General features: G+C 30.9%; 1 pseudogene; it reads right to left on the minus strand.

Moving 5' to 3' along the window:
- Nucleotides 1–190: 190 nt before the first annotated feature.
- On the minus strand, nucleotides 191–4,312 carry LOC107938780 (uncharacterized; annotated as a pseudogene).
- Nucleotides 4,313–7,075: the final 2,763 nt, after the last annotated feature.

Raw genomic sequence — 7,075 nt, forward strand, 5'->3', positions numbered from 1 at the left:
TAAATTCTAAACAGATCTAGAATTTATTAAATTTTCTTATACTTGAAATTAGCAGTAATAGCTAAAAAAATACTACTATATTAACATATATATAATATATCAAGTGAAAAGTACTTCTTAATACTATACAACTAGGAGAGGGTGAAAGCAATTAAGATGGCCGTTGGTTGGGGGTTGGGGGGGGGTTCTCCTAAGGGTCGCCACGCTCACGGCCGCAAACAAGCATAGCATGCAACGTCGGAGGATGTAGAATTTGGCTCGCTGCTTCTTAACCAAATGACTGCATTTTTGACCAAATGATCTGCAAGGCTCACAGGCCTGCTTGTTATTAATAAATCTTGTGTCTTTTCTTGCCTGCCATTTGAATGAGTAAGCTTCAGCAGTGCTCTACTGTTGTGATTATGTCACTGCGACTACTAATACTAAAATAGCAGCAGTAAATATATATATATATATATGAAGGGGTAGATATGTTGAATGAAGTTTAGAGTTATATTTATACAAGAAAGGGAGAGTTTTTTGAATAGAGGTGTTATGATTTTGATTCTGGCTCATTGGGCTCCTCTTAATAAGCTATATCTACTGTACCCACTGCAATCCTGCAACCCACTAGCTGTCCGGGGCATACGATATGCTAAAAAAAACAAGGAATTTTTATAAAAATTGAACATAAATTATTTTTCATTCCATTCAATCTCCTTGAGAAATTTTATTTTATTTATATTTATTTTTAAATTGATTTGATATTGTGTTTAATAGTAGATGATATTTTGCCAAATTCACCTGAATAGTTAGTAGCTAAATCGAGTGGACAAGCGCACGAGTCCAACTATTCATTGGTACAGACAGAGTAGCAAAGTAAAGAACAGAAAGGGTAAATCTGATGCTACATCATCAAGCCACATGAACCATAATTTAGCCTAAACAGTATAAACCGTGTGGTGAGTGACATACCTTTATTATTTTAGGCTCATATATTAAAAAAAAAACGCCTTTAATTTAGTATATTATATTCAAGTAAGCTTTTGTATTTCGGGCTAATGCAACTTTTGAGACTTAAATTGGTAATTGTCCAGAAATTAGTTTAAACCAGAAAAAAGTTCAAGCCTCAATGAGAGAAAAATGTCAAGTTTAGTGATCACTTGAACAAAAGATGTTTAAGCACCAATGCCGGAACATTATCATGTTGAGGAACTAGATAAAAGAATTTTCAACATTAATGTGAGAACAATGTCAAATTTAGGTATTCAATAATGCATTAACCTTATTAAATAAGTTCATATTATTTTTATTTTATTTAATAAGAGATCATAAAACTATTATTGAAGAAATCACAATGTTGTTGAGAAATAATTTGTGACATTTATTTATGTTGAAGCAACTTCTGAGAAGTGCCCAAACTAGTGTTTGGATTAGTGCCAACGACAATAGTAATATCGTTCAGAAAACTTGTCATGTTTATGTTGGCAAATTTTGACAACAAAATTCATTAGGTTGTGATTCATGTTGTTACTTCGACGGTTGCTAGCCCATTCTTGATATCCAAACTACATAAGCAACACATCTTGAAAATTAATTTGGATTGGATGAAGCAATAACTTTCAAATTTGGTGGATCGGATAAATTAGGAAGTATATCTTAAGATTCGAGACTTATCCGAAGCTATTTGAAGATATTTCTTATTCATCTACTTATTTGAGGAAAGATTGATTGTAAACAATATAGAAGTTAGCAAGTCTCAATTACGTATATTGAGGAGTCTTGTACATGTTATGTACTGAACGAAGAACACTTATTCTTGTTCATTTGAGGAATGTTTCTTTGAGTATATTGAATGAAATTATCAAGTGTCTGCTGGTTAAAGTCCTAAGTTTTTAAAATGTTATAGGCATGCCAAATGTTACAAGTAGTGTTGTGACCGATTAAGTGTGTAGAAACCCATTTTTTAGTGGTGTCAGAAACAGTAATTTTCGGACCACAATTCTGATAAGAGAGTTTATAGATATATTAATTAACATTTATAACTTAGATATAGTATAATAGTGAATCGTGATTTAATAGATTTATTAATGGTCAATTGGTCAGTAAAGAGTGTACTAAAGTTAATGATTTGGAAAATGAGGTATCGGACTCATTTTAAAAAAAATCAAATAATGGAGTATATGTAAGTGTACTAAATGGTTAAAATTTAATTTGGAGTTAATTAAAAAAAGGAAAACCGAAAAATGTAAAATAATCGGATAATTATTGATAAAAGCGAATTAATAATTTAAGCAATGATAATAACCATTAAACAATTGAAACCACATGCATAATGCTAATTATGAAATATTTTAGTAAAAGTCATATAAAATAATAAAATGTTAATGTTAATATTAAAACATTAGTGGTTGGGAAGAGGTTTCATTCTTATCTTCCCAAATCAAACTGAATAGCCATTAAAGGGATCTTAGAAGCTCAAGTATTACTCTACAATCGGCTCTTGCATGTAAGTTCGATTTAAGCTTATTTTTCGTAATTTTTATATTTTTGAGATCGTTGTAACTCAATTTAGCTAAATTATATATCCATTTTTAAAAATGTTAGAGATTTTAGATGTTACTATTATAGATATTTGAAGCTTTTTATTGTTAAAATGATGGTTTAAAAACTTAGGAATGGAAAAATGATTAAATTGTGAAACCGATTGTTAGTTTTGAGTTTAGGGACTAAATTATGAATATAATGAAATTGGTATGATATTTTTGTAGTAGAAAGCTATATATGGACATAATTGAAGTGGGTTTAAAATTTGGAGTTCAAATTGGAAGATATAGTAAGTTCAGTTTAGGGACTAAATTGAATAAAATGCAAAACTTTAGGGGTATTGAATAATTAAATTGAGTTGATACATGTTTATAATTGGATGAAATAAGAGGTTTGAAATTGATAAATTGAATTGAGTTATTGAATAGATCAGAAATTGGACCGAATTGAAATAATTGGGGAAATAACAAAAATTGCGGATTGGTCCTTAGAGAGTCTTTTGTTTGTTGTCTTGATCAGGTAAGTTCATACCGTATGTTTGAATTGAATTATTATGCATTTATAATTATAATTGTAATTATGTTTAATTGATATTTGATTATTTACAATTCAGTATAAAAAGGTGAGATATAGGATTAAATTGAATACAATGAATTAAAAATTAAAATAATTAAATAATTGAAACTAAATTGGACTAAAATAGGATTTGTTATATGATAAGTGATGATTTGATGTAATGAGTTGAATTGGTTCAATTTAGACAGATTGATAGCATCGAATGGAATATATGTGAAAAATGTGTATATTTATAAATGTGTAATTGAATGCATATAGAAATGATTGATGATGTCATGAGCATGGACGAATGATTTAATGACGAAAATATATGTGAGTTGAGATGTTTATTGATAATAAATTGAGTAATGAATACCTTATTAACTATTCGGATACAGTGGATATAGTTGACATGCCATAGGATAGGAAGAGTTCAGGGTTACTTTGAATACGAGTCGATGAGACATTGGGTGCCAAATTGCTTCAGTTATACTGATGAGAAACAGGTGTCAAACTATTTGATAAGCGCTAAGCGCAACTATTTGCTTTAGATTTATCCGATGAGGCACTAGGTGCCAAATTGGTGTAATGGTTGAATTTGTGTATCTGCCCAAGTCTGAGTCGTGTTAATAGTGAGATAAAAGATAAAAATTGATGATAATGAATAAGCATTTGAAATCCATGAAATTGGAAAATGAATGTGAGCTGTGGTATTTGATATTGAGATGACAAATGGATAAGAAATGGAAGAAAAAAGTGAAATGAAATGTCTATTTGTGAAATGAGATTATATGATGATCAGATGATATATATATACACTATGAGAATCAATTATACAAGCTCAGGAGGCTAATATGAAACATGATAAATTGATGAATGTGATTCAAAATTCGTATTATGCAAAAAGTAGTGATTGATACTTAATTGACATTCAATATCTATTTAGTATAAATATGAATTATTATTATTTGGATGAGAATTCAAACTATGAAATGAAAATCAATGTTTGACATTAATTTGAAATGAGATGTATTGTAAATAAATAGATTGTATGATAAGTTAAAATAGTGAATTGATTTAAATGATATTATTTTGTGAATGGTAATGAAATGTTGAATAAGTGAATTGAAATATTATATGATTGAGTTACTATATGGTTAATAAATGTTGAACTCACCTTTTTTACATTTGATTTGCCATGATAGACAAACTTCACCAAGCTAAGTAGCATGTAGTGTATAATTATAACCAAAGGTAAGTTATTTGGTTTTTATACCTGTGAACTTACTAGGAAATTGTAATGCTTACTCTATTGTTTCCTTTTCCCCTATAGTGTCAACTTGAGGAATGTGTCAAGCGGATCATCGATAAACTCACACTATTTCGGTATGATTTAGTAGTCTTTATATCGTTTAAAACTCGATTTTGTGGTATGTATATAGGCGATTCATTTTTGGTTAATCTTGAATGTTGGTACTTTGGTTCTTGACTGTGGTTTGTGTTTTAAATGGTTATATGTTATGTGCATAAGTTATTTTAGTTGATAGTTTAAATTTATAAGTTGAAGTTGTAATTTATTATAATGGTTGCCATACATAAGGTTGAATTTAGGGACTACTATGGTATGTATATAAGGTAAATGATGATAGTATGTGTGGTGACGGTATGCTTGTCTTTGGATCATAAAATGGTTGGGAAATGGAAAAATTGGGTGAAATGTATGGTATATGTGTTGGTTGATAGTTGTGGTATATGCATTCATTAAATTAATTTGTTTCAATGACATGGTAAGTTTACTACAATGATACATGCTTTTATATATAATTGAGTTTATGTTTTGAAGTTGGTTGTGATGGTGCCAAATGGCATAGATAGTATTAGGATAATGGTACCTAATTGCATACTTAGTTGTTAATTATAATATGTAAGACGGTTAATAGATAATGGTTGAATCATGAAATGTTTGTAATGAATTGAGTGAGTTTTATGCAGGTCATATGTGTACCTATTTGTATCTATAAATTAAGATATAGGTTTTGTAACGCCCCCACGCCCGAGACCGTCGCAGGAGTCGAGTATGAGGTGTTACTAAGCTTAGTTTAACATTTTTAGAACTTTGGATTATTTGTTTCTACATTCACAGCTTTAAGCTACTTGCGTCACAGTCACAAGAAAAATCATATCTCGAGTTACAAAACTTGAAATTAAGATCCGTAAATTTTCCCTGAATCTAGACTCATATACCTATCTACTAATTGTTTTCTAGAATTTTTGGTTGGGCCAATTAGTACAGTTTATTAGTTAAAGTTACCCCTATTTCAGGACTCGACTGGTCTGACCTCTGTTTATTACAAACCATATTTCTCTCTGTAAAAAATTCATATGACTATGAGATTTGTTTCTACTAAAACTAGACTCAATAAGGATTCCGATGATATAAAATAAACCACCTAATTATATCTTTACAATTTATGGTGAATTTATAAAGTAGGAACAGGGGATTCAGAAACTGCTATGACTCTGTTTCACTAAAATTCAAATATCTTCTAACATATAATTCCTTTACTTGTTTCATTTGTTTCATGTGAAACTAGACATAATAAGCTTCAATTTTATATGTAATTCATTACCAAATTAAATTTCTATGATTTTTAGTAAATTTTCAAACTCGCATTAGTGTTGCTGCGGTATTCCGTTTATGGTAAATTTCATCCTTTTTATGAGTTTTTATGCACTAAGTATCTTAATAGTTTTCCTTAACATCAAACATAATCTAAACTAACCATTTTCATAATTTATCATTATCAAGCATTTCCTCAACCATTTCACAACCATACCATAAGATCATTTACACAAAATAGGTATATTGCTATACATGCCATACTTAAATTTACAAGCTATTTACCAAAAGTCTTCTGGATAGTGTGACTGAGCCTTCGACTATCCGACTCCTGAGCTGGCTTGTCCAAAACTGTAACACCCGTACCTGAGTCCGTCGCTGGAGTCGGACACGAGGGGTTTGCAGACTTAAATCACTTCTTTGCACAATCCATTTTAAATTTTCCAGGCAAGCTGGCTAACTGCGTCACTGTCACCTTAAAAATCATATCTGAGTTTCACAACTCGAAAATCAGCTTCGTGATTTTTCCCTGAAACTAGACTCATATATGCATCTAAAATTTTTTTCTAGAATTTTGGTCGGCCAATTAGTACAGTTTATTAGTCAAAGTCTCCCATGTTACAGGGATCGACTACACTGACCTTGCGCATTACGACTTGGATATCTCCCTGTACAGGGATTCAATACTGATGTCGTTTGTTTATATAGAAACTAGACTCAAAAAGGAATCTATGCATATATGGAATGACTTCTAATTATCTCTGGTTAATTTATAATGAATTTCCAAAGTCGGAATAGGGAATCCAGAAATTGTTCTGGCCCTGTCTCACGAGAACCTGAATATCTCTTAACATACTGTCCATATGATCATTTCGTTACTTTCCTATGAAAATAGATTCATCAAGGTTCGTTTACATAATTTATTCACTATTTAATTCCATTCCTACTATTTTTAGTGATTTTTCACATCCACATCACTGCTGCTGCCAGCATCTGTTTTTTTAAGGTAAACTTTGCCTATTTCATGATCCTCCATGGATCAACTAGAGTTTGTCATACATATTCCAAAAGTGATCAAGAATAACCCTTCCCATGGCTAACCGTTACCAACATTTCCATACCTCTCGACGGACAACATACAAAACGATTATAATGTTATGATCAAAGTATATTTAAGCCATTTTCGCATGGCTATCCAAATTTACACAAAACCGAAGGGTACATGACCAACAACAAAAGGGTAGTCCTATACATGCCATTTCAAAGTTCAACCAAAATTGTACCAAAAGGGGGCTTTGATAGTGTGGGAGACTTCGACTTCCAAAAATCCCGAGTCCGATAGCTGACGAGCCAAAATCTATAAAACAGAGAAAC

This window comes from Gossypium hirsutum, chromosome A04 (assembly GCF_007990345.1).
Source record: "Gossypium hirsutum isolate 1008001.06 chromosome A04, Gossypium_hirsutum_v2.1, whole genome shotgun sequence".
NCBI lineage: Eukaryota > Viridiplantae > Streptophyta > Magnoliopsida > Malvales > Malvaceae > Gossypium > Gossypium hirsutum.